Genomic DNA, 19,385 nt, shown 5'->3' on the forward strand with positions numbered 1-19,385 from the left:
CCATAGGAAACAACAAAAAATAAGAATAATGACTCGTCACGGGCCTTTAAAGGGAGTGGTGTCACCAATTTGAAATGGCAGTGATAGTTGGAAGGAAGGGATGAAAAAGAATATACATCATAGAAGCATATTGACAGTCTAGAAATGTATTTAATTTATTTTTGCTAGTCTAGTCATAGTCTTAATTGACAGGGAAACAGATGAAATCTCAAAGACTCCTATTTAACACTGTAAGATTGTCCTAAAATCATATGTAATGGTAGAGACCAGCTTTGCCAGGAAAGAGGAAATAATCTTTAGATCTTTCATTATTATAGGATGATGATGAGATGTCTATATCTATTAATATCTGTTTCTATCTCTATCTGTCTAGCTATAATAGCAGGCTATTATAACACCTATACTGTGGAATATTATTTGGCAGTAAAAAGGAATAGAGTATTGATATATGCTATGATGAACCTTAAAACTATTATGTTAAGTAAAAGACACCAGAAAGTAAAGGTCACATGTTGTATGATTAAAGTATCACAATCCGTAGAGACAAAAAGCCAGTCAATGTTTGCCTAGAATTGGTAGTGGGGATTGACTACAAATGGGCACAAGGAAAATTTCCAAGATAAACAGAAGTGTTCTAAAACTGGGTTATGATGATGATTACATTCTTGTGTAAATTTATTAAAAATCACTAAGTTATCTACATTAGATGTATTGTATAAATTATATCCCAGTAAAGCTTCTTAAATAACAAGACCTATTTTTTTTCTATGCATTTATGACACAGTAAGGCTAAGTAAGGTGCACTAGTACACACAGCTAATAAATATCAGGACTAGAATTTGAACCCAAATAATCTCTCTCCAGGGCACTTGACAGCATTTTTCATAAATTAACAGATTTTTAATCCTTGATATAACCTTGTGAGATGATATAACTATATAAATTTATCACTTTACAAATGAAGAAATAAACCTAGGAGTTAAGTAACTTGCCCAAGGTTACAGAGCTCATGGTTTAGCTGGAATGAAATCCAGACAGATTGACTTATGGTTCGATGGCATCACTGACTTGATGGACATGAGTTTGAGCAAGCTCCGGGAGTTGGTGATGGACAGGGAATCCTGGCGTTCTTCAGTCCATGGGGTTGCAAAGAGATGGACATGACTGAGTAACTGAACTGAACTGACTTATAACTTGCATCTATAATCCTTTTGAGTTAATTGAGCAGGCAGCAATATCTCTGAAGTCACAAATTTGAATTTATATGATGAACAGCTGTTGGGAATGGTGGTATTGTAAGTATGAAATCCAGAAAGACAAAGTAGCTTAGTGTTTTACTGATAACTTTTTGGGCTACCTGACTTGGATCAAGAACTTGACATACAGCACAAAGCCTAGAAGCCTAAGGCTAAATAACCATCCAATTACTGACAAGTGATCTGGAAAGAAGAGTCAGGTTTCTTTTACCTTGGGGGAAAATAACCACTTCCTTCCTTAGTCAATCTTATGAAGGAACTGACTCATTTTTAATAAGCCTTTATCTCCAGGACATAAACCCTAGAAGAAACAATATCCAGAGGGGAGGTGTTCACTTATTCATTTAGTATTTATTGATTACCAACTCTGGTGTTATGTATTGTACTGGGGCATCACTGGTAATTAAATATGGTTTTAACTATACTAATTTTATAAATGAATATACTATCTTTTATTAGAACTTTTCCTTGAATTTAGTATTTTTAGTGAAATAGTCAACAGTAATTTTTATTTCTTAATTATTTCTTTTATCTCATCTTCCTCTTATTTTGAAAAAATAAAAATTGTACAAATTAATATGGTATAATAGTAAGAATAACCTTCAGAGCATTTTCATATTTTCACAACTTTTTAATGTGTGTGAAATCATGACAGACATGCAAAAGATCTAACTTAAGAGTAAAAGAAAAAAATTGTTCATTTAGTACACCTTACAATCATTCCCTATGAATAATTCCCTATAGTATTTTGGCAAAATGGGCCCTTATCTAATTTTAAATAACTCAGTTGAAGAAATTTCAACTGAAGGTTGATTCTAGAGGCTAATGGACTTGCTGTGAAAGGTTTCTAATATTTAGCCTAATTTTCCATTCCTTAAAATTTTGGAGCACTATTCCTAATTGCTTTCTGTCACCCACTCCCCCTCTGTTGCTTCCTGTTTGATGCTGGTTATGACTAGTTGTCCTTTTAGGTAGGTATTAGGTCTCCCCACTGTGAATTATTTCTGAATGGAGCATAGTTTTAATCTTTACATGAGCTGATAGTTCCTATATAGAGATAACTATATATTCTTCCTCTTTGAATTGAACTGTGTTATATGTAAGAGTGGGCTTTCCTAGTAGCTCAGTGGTAAGGAATCGCCTTCAATGCAGGGTTTGCAGGAGATCCATATTTGGTCCCTGGGTGGGGAAGATCCCCTGAAGGAGCGCATAGCATTCCACTCCAGTATTCTTGCCTAAAGAATCCCATGGACAGAGGAGCCTGGTGGGCCTATAGGGTTGCAGAGTCGGATAGGATGAAGTCACTGAGCATGCATTCATATATAAGGGTCCCAAATCAATCCTTGATTTAAATGTGTGAATTTTAAGTCTTAAATCAGAATTCTAACAGGTCATCTGAACCATCATCAATCATTTACTGAATTCATAGGTGTGAAATCCAGGCCCATATTTCCCAATTTTCTATTACACAGAGGATAGGAATGCTTTCCCTATTTTCCATAGATAGATGTCAAAATAGAAGCTTGCTTTAATGGACATTGAATAAAATGTTTACATAGATTTTAGGCATATACAATCTGTGTGCCATTTATCAAAAAAGAAATAATGGCTATACTGTTGTATGGAAGCATAATGATTTTTTATGAGTAGGAAATAATTTGAACTTTCTAGAGGCTATCAGTCAATAGTTTATTTTTATTGATTGACATGTTTCTTTTAACCTTCATATAGAGACTCTTCAATAGGTTAAATAATTTTACTGTTGTTTCCTGAAATAGCTGCTGAGATTTTAGCATTAAATATAAAATATTGCAACAAGGGTCTTTGCAAAAAAAAAAAAAAAAAAAAACCCAAACTTTATTACACTTATCAATGTGTTGTCATTATTTTTATAGATTGGAACCCTGTCATATCATAGCCATAGCTGCTAGTGCTAATCTGTATTTTGGAGAGAAATAATGAAGAAGGGGGATTTAGTGTAAAGTTAAACAAATATTAGTTCATGAAAATTATATATATTATATAATGCAATTAATATATATTTTTCCAGAGCAAACGCTAGCTAGTTACTATCTTCTACAAGGCTTGATAGTGACTATTCCTTACTGCTACCCACACACTATCATAGGAAATGCTATCTGGCCACATTTGAGACTTAGCACTGGGGATATGCATGTTGGAACAAATCCTTGATTAACAGTTTCCAGCTGAGCTGTAGTGCACTTCTCCTGTATCCCTGCTGAGAATCATTGAGCAGAGGTTTGTCTTGACAGGCAGTCCTATAAAAACTGGAGCTTATCTGCTATATTGCTTTGATATTTCTATCTGTTTTTGAATAGATTTCACACTTTGGCACTTGGTATATTGTCTTTCCTTTGGATATACAGCTGGTGGCTGTGTTAGCATTTACTAAAAAAGTGCTGTAGCAATTCCCACATCAAAGTAATCCTGTTCCTTAGTGCTTTTTCAGAGTAAACCCAAAGTGTTACATTTTAGGGCAGATGAAGCATAACTGATATCTTTTCACCACTTAAAATCTCTGTATCCAGGGGTAGCAGTTGAAGAAATTGGATCTGCCATAGCCAGGCCACGTCATTATGGCGAGGTGTTAATAAATGCTCCTTTCCCCATGGACTGTAGCCCACCAGGCTCCTCTGTCCTAGGACTCTGGAGTGGGTTGCCATTCCCTTCTCGAGGAGATCTTCCTGACTCAGGGATTGAGTCTGGGTCTCCTGCATCTCAGGAAGATTCTTTACCAGCTGAACCACCAGGGAAGCCTTATCTAATTTAGTAGTTCTCAGATTTTAGTGTATATTTGAATTGCTTGAGGAGTTGGAAAAATCACAGATTGCTGGCCCCCGTGTCAGAATTTCTGACCTGTTGTCTAGGATGGGGTGTGAGAATTTGCATTTCTAAGTTTCCGGATAATGTCAGTGCCCGCAGTTCAGGGACCAATATTTAAGAACTGGTTTATAAAGCGTTATCTTACCACAATGGTTAAGGCTGTGAATGGCTCAGATCTCATCTTGGGCCCGTGCTAAAAAACCACTGAGCTAATACACCGATTGGCATACTTATGATGGACCAGATAATAAATATTTTAGGCTTGAGGGCCAGACAGTCCCTGTCGCAACTACTCAGTGCTGCTATTATAGCAGGAAAGCAGCCATAGACAATACATAGATGAATGGATGTGGCTGTGTTCCAGTGAAATTTTATTTATGAAAACAGATAGCAGGCTGAATTTAGCTCCTGGCCTATAGTTTGCTGATCCCTGATCTGTTTCATCCACAAGGGACTTGTGTCTTTCCCAGCTCATGAATCATCTGTATCCTCTGTACTAGTCAGCAACTACATGCCCAACTTTGAGCCAGGAGCTGTGGGGGGATATCTAAGACGTATAAATCTGTTTTTCCTACTCTCCTTCAAAAGATTAGAGTTCAGTGCGGCATCCATCTGAAAAAAAAATTAGAAATTAAATGCCTAGGCTAGAATATATTTCATGATATATGTAAATCTTGGAGAACTATGCAAAAAGAGAAACTATGCAAAAGAGAGCAAAATGAATGTCTTAGGAAGGAAGGTCAGCACAAGAAAAGACATGGAAGGAATACTCAGCGTGTTCTTCCAGCTGTGAGGAGATCTGTGATGTGGAAAGTATTAGAAATGCTCAGAGTCACAGATGCCATTTAATTAACACTTGTTGTATGTACTCTAAATATTGCTACAGTGATAGGTCCTGGGGGCACAGCTAACCAAGGCATAGTCCTTGATGTCAAGAATCTCAGATGTGGATCAAGACATTAAAAAATCCAATATTCATATATAATATCTGAAGATTATATGCTTGTTTCATGGTGGATTTTCAATTGATGTTAAACTGAAAATAAAATTTAGGCAATTGAAAACAGGGGATTTTTGTTAGTTCTTGATCAGTAGAATCAAGAATAAACTGTTTTATGAAAAGCCATCCTTCATAATCTCCTAGTAATATGACAGCCTGAAAAAAGATTGTTGTTAATGATATATTAATCCCAGAGAAAGTTTTCTAAATTAGAAAAGAGTATGAGTTGTGTTGCTCTTTTGTTTGTTTTTATATACTGTGATTAAGAAAACCCCAAATTAGAGTATTAATATGTTTTCATCAAGCCATAAAAACTAAAGAAAATTTCCAAAGAGTTGTACCATTTTGTCTTTCTGATACAGTGTATATCATTTAAAAGACTCTGTGTAGAGGAAAAATTCTCCATTAATAAGTGGGGATTTTTATTTCTGAGATTTTATTCCCCAAATATTGGACATAGGGTCTGGATGGAGTCTGTTATCAAATAAAATGTCTGGTGGGAACCGATGGTCAGTGTTTGTGTGAGTATTTGAGTGAGAATCTCCAGGCTTCCTTCTTGTTCCAGTATTCTGACTTTAAATAATATTTGAAAGGTCCACAAGGAACTAATTCAGGCAAGTTTCTCTAAGAACTTGAGAAAATCACATCTTGAATAATGCATTTCAATAGATGAAATGAGAGTTCATTTCATTTAGTAAACATAATATTGAATTTGGGGTTAGGAAAAGCAAGGGGGATTGATTGAAGGCATTATTTTAGACAAAATGACATGACTTTCCAGCTATCTAGCCCATCCTATACAGTTTAATTTTTAATCAAATGCGGGGATGTAGATGGCAGTTTGCCATCTTAACTAGTTAGATGCTGAGAGGGTTAGAAGGAAAAGTCCCATGTGACTTGGAATTCCTGTGATTTGTAGCTTGACTTAAGTCTTTTTCTAAGCATGCCTATACCATTTTTATTATGACTCCTTCATTTTCAATGTTGAGGGATAGTAGAAGCTTACGCTGGTACTAAGACAATGATTATTTATTGTACAACCATGCCCATAAATAGAATCTTGAGGTCCTTTTAAAAAAAAGTTGAGAATTCAGCAGTGGCCTTCAGTCCTCCCCGCTGGACAATCCTTTTGTTCACCACAAATGAGATATTCTAGAATGTCCTGACCTATATGCATGCTTGTGTGTATGTGTCTGTATAGACGATGTATGTCACTCATCTTGAGCCAAGAACTTTATTCGATAATAGGTGTTTAGAAATCTTATCATTTTTGTATTAAAAAAGTTTTGTTACTCTTATCAAGAAGCTTTGAAATTTATGAGCAAAGAAAAGAGAGTTGGATGAGGCTTCCAAATTGGATGAATTTATGGGATCTACCTTAAGTAATTTTTCCCTGAAAGTGAAGAAATTTAAGGTAAAAATGCAGAATTATTATTTTATTCTATATTTTGGGAGTTTAGTACTTTATGACACATTGCTTCCTATTACAAAAAGCTTAAGGCAGATGTGAAATTTTCAAATGAGGGAGAAATAATTAGGAGAGCAAAGATAAAATGAACTAACCCAATGATGGGGCAAGATCTTTTTTTCCCTAGTCAGAAGTTTATGCAATGCTGCAAGTTGATCTTGGTTGAAGAAAATGATAGCTTATTTTGGAGGGATAATTTTAAAAGGGTGATGAAAATACAGGGTAGCTCTCAGATATCTCAAAGCTAAGATGAAAATATAAAATTAAAGAGGGGAAGTAAAAAATAAGTGGTTCTATGATTATGGAATTATTAGTTAATATCACAGTCTATAAATATAAAATGTAGAATAGCCAATCAGCATTTGAAGATATAAAATAATAGGGAAAGAGTGCCAATATCCTAAACTACTGCAAAATATCAATCAATTATTGAGCACCTAGTACATGTGAGGAAATGAACTCAGCATGTTGCATGTTATTATATACAGTGTCTCCAATTCTCACAGTCATCAACTGTTTTTATCCCAAATTTAAATTAATATTTAAGGAATAACATCAATTACCATGTCACAGAGGTAATTCAACAGAAGTACCAGGTTTTCAGTCCTAGATGTGATCTTTCTACTATGTATTTCTTCCTTTGGTTAATCCCTTCTTTCAATAGACATAAGTCACCATGTCCAGTTATATGTCTTCTGCTTTATATTTTATTGTGTTTAGTAGTGCATGGTGCAAGATAAGTGTCCTACTTAGGCTAGCTAAATTAAGGTACAAATATAAACACTTGAAAATGAGAGAAAGAGAAAAAAGTATTTGTATGTTTGTGTATATACTTGAAATAAAATACCATGCTTAAAAAAAATGTCTATTTGTGCATTATTGACTTCTAAAAAGTATGAAGAATTTCAGGCTACTTACCCTAAAAAGAACTGATAATATAGTTCTGAAAAGCATTAACTAAAGAATAAAATTCAAAAGCCAACTGATAGAGTATCTAATACAACTCCCAATTTAAATTGATCATCTATGTTTTTCTAATTTATGAACAGGAAATGAGTTTTGACTGTTAAGCACCTGGATGAAGAGCCCTCTGTTCAGCTTGTCAGAGCTCTGTGACCTACAAAGACCCTCTGGTTGCACTAGGATCATTTGACTGAAGTAAGATCTAATTGTTTTAATCAGAATATGACTTTTACTCTTGAATCAACTTTTAATAAGATGACTTGGCATTAATCTATAATGTGCCAATAGCTGCTAATTTTGAAAAAAAGAGAAGAATGTGAGCATCATTATGTGACAAAATCTTATGTATTCCAATTTCTATTCATCTTTTATTTCATGGAATTGAGCCCATTTTGGGAAAAGCATTATCTAAATAATTTCTGTGTGACAATCAAAACTGGTACAATTTCCTTGCCTTTGAGGTATCAATTGATTTTTGTACAATTGTAATTTTATTGTAAGCAATCAAATTATTCTCTTTTTAAACTTAAGTTGCTTCATTATTTATTTTAAAATCATGACAACAGTGCAGTTTGTATCATGATATGGCATGTTTTTTGCTTTTCTTGTTTATTCCAAGTTTCTACAGGTCTGATGACCTTGTGGGACATCAGTTTATATATGGCCACACATAGACTGTGGACTTCCATTTAGGCATTAGAGTGTAAAGACACATTTTTAAGACTGTTCATAGTTCTTCCTGGAGAACTCCTATTTTGAGCAGATGATGCTAATGTATGATTGAAATGCTTTTTTTTACTGTAAAACAATAGCTGCAATCAATGTTCCACTGCTGGTTCAGGCTTATTATGTGAAAAACTTTAAATGACATGGATATTGCAAAGGTTCAAAAAACAGCACAGAACCAACAGCTAGGAAATCTGAGGTGATCCAGCATGACCTTCAAGATAGATAAGGAATTGGCATGAACCATTTTAACCTTCTGACCATTCTCTAGGTTCTGAAATGAAGGAGTTAGATTAAACAAGGAAAGGTGGCAAATTCTTGAGCCTTGAAAATGAGACATGTAATATACTAATATGAATTGTATGGAGCGGCTGGGTGTGAGACAGTAGGGAATGGTGTCTGTAGGGGCAGAGAGGCTGTGTCTCTTCTAAAGCTGTTCAGGTTCAAGTATTTTAAAGCTGGACAAACAGGTAAATCATGTGGGGTGAGGAAGGGTGAAGCAGAAAGAGGATTGAACTTGACTACTGGATTTAATAAATTCTAAGGTCATTTCCAACTCAATATATGTTTGTAAAATTTTGTTGCTATGCAAAACACAATATTGCCTAGCCTCTATTGAGCTCTGTGTCTATTCCTTTTTAAGTAATTAAAAATAAATAAGTGAAATAAAATTGAATAGTTTTTGGTTTGAATTTCCCTTTGAATTATACATTAGTATTGGTGGGAAAGGTGATTTTTGACCATAATAATTAATCAGCTTAATATTTTATTGTGAGGGTTTTATTTTTCCTTCTTTATTGTCCTGGAATGAGAACTTTGAATCCAGTACTATAATCCAAGCATAAAACATATTTTGTAAATTACCAGTTTAGTAGCTTCTCTCTTTATGAGTATTTTCACTGAAAAAATCATGTGAACAACTAAAGGAGAGAAATACCACCTGTTTGGGACTAGTTGGGTGATTTTTTAACAAGTATTTTAAAGCCCTAGTGTCTTTTGATTCATGTTTTAACTAATATTTTAAAACATATTTTATATGGAAAAATAATCATGGTAGTTTAAATAAGTATACTTTCTAATGTAAATTTCTTGTTTCATCAGTTTTACTTTACATTTTTTTTTCACTTTTACAACCATGTTATATATTTCTCTGATCACATTTTATTGCTTTTAAACCCATATTTTGGTTGATATAAGTACATTTTATCAGATGCTAATGGTAATTACACTACAAACCTAGTAGAAGAAGGGAAGTGAGCCAAGTCAATATATTCTGGGAGTCTTATCTAGTCTCTGTGGCACAATTCAAACCAGAATATATGTCTACAAGAAAACTGTACTCGTGACTGTGGGGAGCTGTGTGTGTTATCCCAGTGTCAAAAGGAAAATTAGAAGGAACTGGGGTTTTAATGCCTTTAGTTGGGCCCTCTCAACAGCTTCTTCCTTCTTAGTTACTTGCATAGTTTTCAATTTAATGATCATGCGCATTTGTAGAAGTATGCAAGTTACTTCGGGTATGATCATTTTGAGAATGGCTGTATTGCATGAGACATGCTAGATCTTTGAGATAATTTTTTCACTTGTTAGTAGAAACTGCTCCTGTGTTAAGATATGTAATTTTGAAATAATATTTTAAAAGGCTTTTGATGCCCTTTGATTGTTGTTATTGTTCATTACTAAGTTGTGTCTGACTCTGCGACCCCATGAACTGCAGTGTGCTAGGCTTTCATGTCCTTCTCCATCTCCCGGAATGTACTCAAACCCATGTCCATTGAGTCAGTGATGCCATCCAACCATTTCATCCTCTGGTGTCCCCTTCTCCTCCTGCCTTCAATCTTTCCCAGCATCAGGGTCTTTTCTAATGAGTTGACTCTTTGCCTCAGGTGGCCAAAGCACTGGAGCTTCAGCTTTAGCATCAGTCCTTCTGATGAATACTCAGGGTTGATTTCCTCTAGGGCTGACTGGTTTGTGTACCTGATGCACAGTGAGGCCAAACAAGCTGACACGTCCGAGTTTGGGGCAGAGAGAGGTTTATTGCAGGGCCATACAAGGAGAACTGGTGGCTTGTGCTCAAAGAACTCCAAACTCCCAGAAGGGTTTCAGCAAAGCATTTTTAAAAGTCCAGTTGGGATGGTGGAGAGTAGGGGGAGCATGTCACAGAGTATGTGATCATTTCTTGCACAGTTCTCTTATTGGTTGATGGTGATCAGTCCTTAGATGCCAGAATGTCTGTGGGCTATATACTCTTGATCATCAAGCAGTTAATTTCTTTCATTTGGTATTAGCTATCTGAAAAAATTTAGGAAATATGTATGAGATGCTGTTATCTGGGTACTTCAGAGAGGCTATAGCAGAGACATGGGGGAGGGGTCTATCCCTAGAAGAACCCATAGAGTCCTACTCAGTTCCACTTACATATTAGATGCTATAGTCCAGCCATCTTGTCAAGTAATGTATTTTCTGTCCATTTCTTTGAGAACTGAAAGACTTGCATATTAGTGCCCAGACTGATCAGAACTGGTTAGATCTGTTCCTTGACTGGCATTACACCTGACATTAACAAAAAGCGTTAACTCTTTTTTTTTCAAATGTACTTGATGTCCTCTGAAGGCTGTACATAGTGGAAAATAGAATAAGCAAACAAGTGAAAATGTCAGCAGATAAAATATAAAACAACCTACATGAAGGTTTCTGATAATGTTATTTTATTGTCTTATCTTATAGAGGCAATTTGTAAAAAAAAAAAAAAAAGAAAAAGAAAAAAAATTACCAGTGTGAAAACGAGCATTTTTTTTTTATACTCTTTCAGGAATAAATTCATGTATGTTTATTTTCAGTGCTTTAGTAACACAGAGAGTATCAGGACAAAGTAGACATTTAGACAACAAACAATCATTTCTATATTACTTTTCTAGATTTTAGAGAATTGACAGCAGATATGTCTAATTTATTGCTTAGATTATGATTCTCAACATGAAAATAAAGTAATGCAATTTCTAAATTGAAGTAGTTAATTGCCACCTTTCTTGTATATATCCCTCATCAGTGATTCTGAAACTAAGAACCCTCAGACTTGAATTCCCTACATGATGTGAAAAATGCTCTGACATGCATTTAACATGAGTTCACCTTTAGCATTTGACATTTGTTAGTCATGGCTTTCAAATGAAGTGTTTAATTAAGATCAAAGTGCCATTGTTTTTAATAACCCAGAAAGAATGGGTACAATTTAAATGTTTTTTTTTTTGAAAACATGACAGTGGATTTAAGCATACTGTAGTGCTGTGTGAACATTGCAGTTGTTTGAAAAATTTTATGAAATATTCTTATTATCAAAATCTAATTTAAGGCTTAATGATGCAGTAAAGTTGAGATGTTCACAAAGAAACCAGAATAATAACAATAAAAGTTTAGCCATAGTTGAGTACAATCTAACCAAAATTTTCTGGTCAATTAGATTTGATTGGGTTGAACAGTGACAAAGTACAAAAGTGATTAGAAATCACGTATTAGTGACTTGCTGGATTCTGGAGTCTGTTAACGGCCTTTTATGCTGCCTGACATTTACCACCCCTTCCTGGGTCTCTTTAAACTGAAGCAGATGCAATTATCACAATTTTTATTTTTCTTGAGGTTCTCACTAACCTGTTAATAAATGTGATTTGTTGCAGAATTGATTCTCCATTTTATTTTCCTTAAGAGGCAGCCTCTCCTTAGGGTATAGACTAATAAAAAATAAAGTAGGGCAGTTAAATGATCTAACAGTAGCATTTCAATGGAAAAATAAAACATAGCATCACAAATAACCTTCTAACACTCAGGGGCTGTGCATTTCTAACTCAGTGGACTGAAATAGACTCTTGCTGATATTCTAAGTTCCATGCAAGGGGAAGATAGGGAAGAGCAGTGATGGCAAAAGGCTTGAGGAACTTTTTATAGTGTGTGCATAAGTATTCCCATACCTGCAATGTAATTTCATCTAGACAATGGTTTCTTTAAATTAATCTACTCAGAATGAGATTAGCTTCGTTAGGAGAAGACTTATAGTCTATTTCCTTTAAATTACATTTTAATAGTATCATTGAAATAGTCTTTTGTTTTGAGCTATATCATGCATTTGAAATATGTAAAATGGGCAAAATCTAACTAAAATAAATATTTAAATTTCATTGTACCATTCATAGTAGAAATGGTAATTTTTATATTATTAGAATCTGTCCTTGAAGATCAAAATTACATTAACTTTTAAAATATTTTCTTTAAGAGTGTTGTATTTATCTCAGAAGATAATTTTGAAATAATTTTCTATTCTAATGAAACAAAAGAACAATAATCATATAGGGAATCAAAGGTCAGTCATTAAGAGCTAAGTAATATTTTAAAGGGGAAGATTCCCCAACTCATTAACTTTAGCTTTATACAGATAAATCAATTCTTATTTATCTCTTGCCTGACTTCATATGTTTTTTGTAAAGCTTTTTTACATAAATGTTTTCATATAAATTTCAAAGATATCAACTTGTAACCATTTTAATCAGTTTGGCAGCAATTCATTTAGTACTTGATATGAAAATTATCTTAACACACAGTGGCTTCATTTCCTTATATAACTAAAATACATCTGTAACATTTCCTTGCAAATTTGACATATGATCTTTTATTAACTTACATGGTATGGATTTCATACTTTGTATGAAGTCCTTTCTTGTCCTTGAAACATCTTTTTATATTTGTGTTTCCAAGAGAACTGTATCTAAAATTGATTTTTTTTTCAAGCTGAATGTTCATCTTTTAATTAAAAAGTTTTTAATACTGCTGCAAAACTCATTCTCTTGTTCCTTTTACTCTTTCTTATATAAAGTATTTCCACCACAGATAACATGTTAGTATTTTTAAAAATACTCTTTAAAACTTTTCAGAGACAATTTCATACAAATATTTATGTCAATCTGTTATATGACAGACACTTTATTGAATACAAGAGGAACAAAGTTAATTAAGCTATCCCACTTTCCCTCACAATGTTCACTGTTTAATGGGCATACAAATAATTACAAGATAGTGTGATATTGTAGTGTGAGCATGTAGAAAGCAACACAAAGGTGGGATTGATATCTTTTAGCTCCCAAATACTTCCAGCTCAGATCAATCTCTTTGGCTTAGATCCAAATATTAAAGTGATCAACAGTTTAGAGAGCCATCTCGTCATACCATTCCAGTCCAAAAAAACCAATATAACATAGCATAATATAATGCAACATAATATTCATGTCTATTATTACTTTAACATTAGCATATGAAAAATAGGCATTTATGAAATTATATAGTATTACTTATTATTTACCTTTCTGTTACATAATTGTTAGTAAACAAAATTTCAGTAGAAGAGTTAAAAATGACAATTAGCAGTAATTAACTGGACTAATAAAAATATAATATATAAAAGAAATATTTTTATAATGTTTCATTCTTACCTCTGATAGAGCAGTTTATTTTTTGAACTTTTACTGGATATTTAAATTTTATAAGCTATATTACTGTTAATCTTTAAGATAAATTTGAGCTTATAAATGAAGAATTTAAAAGCAAAGCTACTAAGTAAGCACATATTACCTCATTTAACACAAAATAACAATGGCATGTTTCTTTCTGTCTCATGATACAGGAAGAGATTTTTACTCTTTATCTTTCCTCTAAAAGCAAAGGATACTTTGCTTTTAATAGAATAATAGCCTCCTAAGATGGTCACCTCCTAACGCCTGGAATTTGTGAATATTTTATGTTACAAGACAAAATGAGATTAAAGTAGCAGATAGAATTAAGGTTGTTAATCAACTATCTTTAAGATAGGAAGAATATCCTTGAATGGTTAGGTGGACCCAATGTAGTAATCACAGGACCTTTAAATGTGAAAGAGGGAGGCAGAAGAGTTAGTGTCAGAGTGATGTGATATATAGATTCAACCAGATGTTGGTTGCTTTGAAGATATGAGGGAGTCCCAGAAAAAGAATGGAGGTGGCCTCTGGAAGCCTGAAAATCAAAACAGATTCTTCCCTACAGCATTTAAAAAGGTAAAAAAACCACGGTAATAACTTGCTTTTTGGCCCTGATGCCTTGATTTTATTTTATTTTATTTATTTATTTTTTTCATTTATTTTTATTAGTTGGAGGCTAATTATTTCACAACATTGCAGTGGGTTTTGTCATACATTGACATGAATCAGCCATGGATTTACATGTATTCCCCATCCCGATCCCCCCTCCCACCTCCCACTCCACCCGATCCCTCTGGGTCTTCCCAGTGCACCAGGCCCGAGCACTTGTCTCATGCATCCCACCTGGGCTGGTGATTTGTTTCACTTTAGATAATATACATGTTGTTCTCTCAAAACATCCCACCCTTGCCTTCTCCCACAGAGTCCAAAATTCTGTTCTGTACATCTGTGTCTCTTTTTCTGTTTTGCATATAGGGTTATCATTACCATCTTTCTAAATTCCATATATATGTATTAGTATGCTGTAATGTTCTTTATCTTTCTGGCTTACTTCACTCTGTATAATGGGCTCCAGTTTCATCCATCTCATTAGAACTGATTCAAATGAATTCTTTTTAATGGCTGAGTAATATTCCATGGTGTATATGTACCACAGCTTCCTTATCCATTCGTCTGCTGATGGGCATCTAGGTTGCTTCCATGTCCTGGCTATTATAAACAGTGCTGCGATGAACATTGGGGTGCACGTGTCTCTTTCAGATCTGGTTTCCTCGGTGTGTATGCCCAGAAGTGGGATTGCTGGGTCATATGGCAGTTCTATTTCCAGTTTTTTAAGAAATCTCTACACTGTTCTCCATAGTGGCTGTACTAGTTTGCATTCCCATCAACAGTGTAAGAGGGTTTCCTTTTCTCCACACCCTCTCCAGCATTTATTGCTTGATGCCTTGATTTTAATCCAGTGAGTGTCATTTCAGAATCCTGACCTCCAGAATGGTAAGAAAATAAATTTGTGTTGTTTTATGCCAGTAAGTTTGTGATAATTTGTTACAGCAGCAATAGAAAACTAATACAATGGGCAAAGTCTGGGTCTTATTTGGACAAGATACCAGCATTCTTTATCTTCTCTGTGGTTTTACAATATCCTTATAAAAATCAAGAAGGTGATTTAAACTCCATTTTCCAAATCAAAGCATCTAAGAACAAGAGGAAATAATTTTTTTTCATTGTTGATATGATTCAGTTCATCACTTGATATACTGTAAAAAGCATGATTGTTGTTAATGAGGTCTGATAATCAGGTCTGTGCTGCACTAGGCCAACACATCTATTGTCAAAATTTTCTCCTTTTGTTTGCCTACATGGTTGCAACCTCTGATTCAGGAAATGTATCTTTATTTATATTGATAGAATAATCAGCTGGATGGCAGTATGTGTGTTTACTCTTGTGGTGTGATCACAGACTACAGTGTCTATTTTTGACCGAGCATTGGTATATTGGGGGTAGATTAAAAAAATTTTTTGCTTTAGAAGTACTTGCTTGCTTAACCTAGGATTTGCAAAATTTAGGCTCTACATGCTTTCACATCCCCTTTTCCACCGTGTCCAATGTCAAATCCTTTCTGCCTTTTGTATAGAGTGTTCTATCTTGGTTACTTTACCTTCAAATCAAATTGTATGTGTCTTTCTAGCTATTATTAAAATAATACAGTTGTCTGGATTACCCCAACATTGGCATTATTATAATTCGCACATTTCATTATCTGAAATTTTGGTCACAAGAGTCTTGTGGACACAATATTCACAATGCTAAAATTAAATTACCCTTACCTTCAAACAAAGTACATAGACAATCCACAGGCAAAAGGGAAAGATAACTGTTAATGCTCACAATTACAATACACTTAGGTTTCAAACCGGAGAAGGCAATGGCAACCCACTCCAGTACTCTTGCCTGGAAAATCCCACGGGCAGAGGAGCCTGGTGGGCTGCAGTCCATGAGGTCACGAAGTGTCAGACATGACTGAGCGACTTCACTTTCGCTTTTCACTTTCATGCATTGGAGAAGGAAATGGCAGCCCGCTCCAGTGTTCTTGCCTGGAGAATCCCAGGGACGGCGGAGCCTGGTGGGCTGCCGTCTATGGGGTCACACAGAGTCGGACACGACTGAAGCGACTTAGCAGCAGCAGCAGCAGCAGTAGCAGGTTTCAAACATAAGTAACATCATTCAGAGTCTTACAGTGATGGGTAGTTCATTATTATGACCTAAAATCAGAGTTGGCAATGTCAGTAGTTGGAAGAAAAATAGTGACAGTAACTACTGAAAGTGAATCATCCATACCATATCCATTTGAAGCAAAAAAGAGATTACTTTAAGGCTCAATTTTTGAGGGCTGCCATATGGATTATGACTGGAGAAGGTCAGTTTTCATTCCAATCCAAAGAAAGGCAATGCCAAAGAATGCTCAAACTACCACACAATTGCACTCATCTTACACGCTAGCAAAGTAATGCTCAAAATTCTTCAAGCCAGGCTTCAATAGTATGTGAACTGTGAACTTTCAGATATTCAAGCTGGATTTAGAAAAGGCAGAGGAATCAGAGATCAAATTGCCAACATGAGTTGGATCATCGAAAAAACAAGAGAGTTCCAGAAAACATCTACTTCTGCTTTATTGATCAGGAAGATCCTCTGGAGAAGGGAATGGCAATCCACTCCAGTATTCTTACCTGGAGAATTCCATACACAGAGAGCCTGGTGGGCTACATTTCTTGGGGTTACAGAGTTTGACATGACTGAGTGATTAACACACAGATGAAGTCAGACAAACCTGAATCATTGGTCACTCTAAGACCAGTGAATAGCTTTAGATATAATTAGTATTCAGCATGTCTGAAAATTAGTCTTCTTTGATATAGCTCAGTTGGTAAAGAATCTGCCTGCAATACAGGACACCCCAGCTCAATTCCTGGGTCTGGAAGATCCACTGTAGAAGGGGTTGGCTACCACTCCAAGGTTCTTGGGCTTCCCTTGTGGCTCAGCTGGCAAAGAATCTGCCTGCAATGCAGGAGACCTGGCTTCAATCCCTGGGTTGGGAAGATACCCCGGAGAAGGGAAAGGCTACCCACTCCCATATTCTGGCCTGGAGAATTCCATGGACTATACAGTTCATGGGGTCACAAAGAGTTGGACACTTTCACTTTCCCATAGATATGATTATAGTGTATTTTCTCTCTTGGTGTATTCCACTAAATTGATCAAACCCAGAGCATAGTAATCATCACATTACATCTCTTAATCCCCTTTCAGTAATTCACTAAGTCCTAAGACATATTTTAAATTATTTTTTCATTTCATTTTATAAATATGGAATGCCTTCCTATAACTCCAAAAAGCATAAATATTAAAAGATATACAGAGAAAACTTTGTCTCCCTGCTACCTGGTCCCCAGTCTTTCCAGTTTCCACTCAGGCTAAAGCAGTTATTACTATGATCAGTTCTATATGCATCTTTATGAATATACATGTGAAGACGATAGCATTTTTTCATTCTGTCTTCCTTGGCACAAATCATTATCATTTGAAAAAGAGATGAATGGTCACCATATTGCAATCAGAGGTCCTTAGCAATTCTACAATGCAACTGGGTAAATATTTGCCAGCCTATTACCTTGAAGTTAGGGGAAAAAAATAGTAGATTGAAATAGGTTGAATTACATCCTAGTTCCACTCTTTGGGTAGAACTCCCCAGTGTTTTTGCTCTCTGGATTTTGAATTTTTAGCTTTACCTTCTGGAAGGATCTTTCATTTTTATTATGCTCCTCTGTTACTTAAAGAAGGTATTGGAAAGTATTCACTTATCGGTGGCTGAGCAGCTTTCTTAGCCTGCTTCCTTCCAACAGAAAGTTAGCAACTTAGTTCTCTTTTACCTGTCTCGTCTAGTCATAGTCACTTTGCAGATACAACTTTCTCAAAACCTTTTTACCCCCAAGTATGTTGATTCTTGGGGTCGCAAAGAATCGGACACGACTGAGCGACTGAACTGAACTGAACTGATGTTTGATCTCAAACTTTCTTAGGTAGTCTATGCATTCAATTGTATTTTTATGTTGTCTGTAGTTAGTGATAATTTTACCTGTTCCTTTCCAAAAATTTGTTTATGATTTTTTTTTAAATTTGACTTTTTTGACATGTTTCCAGTACAGTGTTAAGTAATACTGATGACTGGGAAGTTTTCTTGCTTTTTATTTTGTTAATAATGCTTCTAGTGTTATCTTACTAAACATGATAGTATATTTGGGCTAAGTTAGGTATATTATATAAAGTAAATTCTCATCAGTTCTATTTTACTATCTTAATTCAAAATGGTTATTGAATTTTGACAAATGGCTTTCAAAGAGAGTAAAGTATTTTTCTGAAATCTATTAATTTGCTATAAAAATTGTTATAGATTTCCTAATATTGAAAATTCTTAAATTCTTGGAATAGACCTTACTTGGTCATGGTGTAATGTTATTTTTGTGTACACCTAGATTTTATTTGCTAATAACATTGGATTTAGGGTTTTTGCTTTTATATTCATAAGTGACATTGACTTGGTTCCTGTGTGTGGATATATACAATCTTTGTTGGACTAGGATGTTCTCTTCACTACCCTATATTCTGGAGTGATTTTAAAAGCATTGAAATTGTTTGCTCTTAAAGATTTAAAAAATTTCCCCATAATACCATCTGAGACTGCGGCTTTTGGATTTCTCTACTGACATATTTCTCCATTTCTTCTATACAAATCTGTGTTTAGATTTTTCTGTCTCTTCCAAAGTCAATTTTGGCAAATTATGTTGTCTTAGAAAATTATCAATTTTATCTAAATTTTCAAGTTACTCATAGTGTTTAACAACATAGTCTATTAGATAGATTCTTTTAAATATATTTTGACTGTGGTTATTTATCTTTTATCATTTATTTTGTATGTTTGTACTTTATTCCTTTTTTTTAAAAAAAATTAGGCTCACTAGTGATTTTCTTCTTTTCAAATAACTGCTTTTTAAATTTATTTATTAATTTTGCTATGCTTTTTGCTTTCTTATTTTCTGCTCTTTCTTTTCTTAATTTGTTCTGTTTGCTTAAGTAT

At 34.6% G+C, this 19,385-nt stretch overlaps 1 protein-coding gene across 4 annotated transcripts in view; it reads left to right on the top strand.

The window, feature by feature from the left end:
* The window catches only part of NAALADL2 (N-acetylated alpha-linked acidic dipeptidase like 2), a 1,498,179-nt gene that overhangs the window by 298,416 nt on the left and 1,180,378 nt on the right, over positions 1–19,385 (top strand). For all 4 annotated transcript variants that reach the window (XM_061168361.1, XM_061168362.1, XM_061168363.1 and 1 more), the window contains one exon: positions 7,618–7,726. The gene's annotated coding sequence lies outside the window, so the exon portion shown is untranslated. The remainder of the gene's footprint in view (positions 1–7,617; positions 7,727–19,385) is intronic.

This window comes from Dama dama, chromosome 19, assembly GCF_033118175.1.
Source record: "Dama dama isolate Ldn47 chromosome 19, ASM3311817v1, whole genome shotgun sequence".
In the NCBI taxonomy this organism is placed as follows: Eukaryota; Metazoa; Chordata; class Mammalia; order Artiodactyla; family Cervidae; genus Dama; species Dama dama.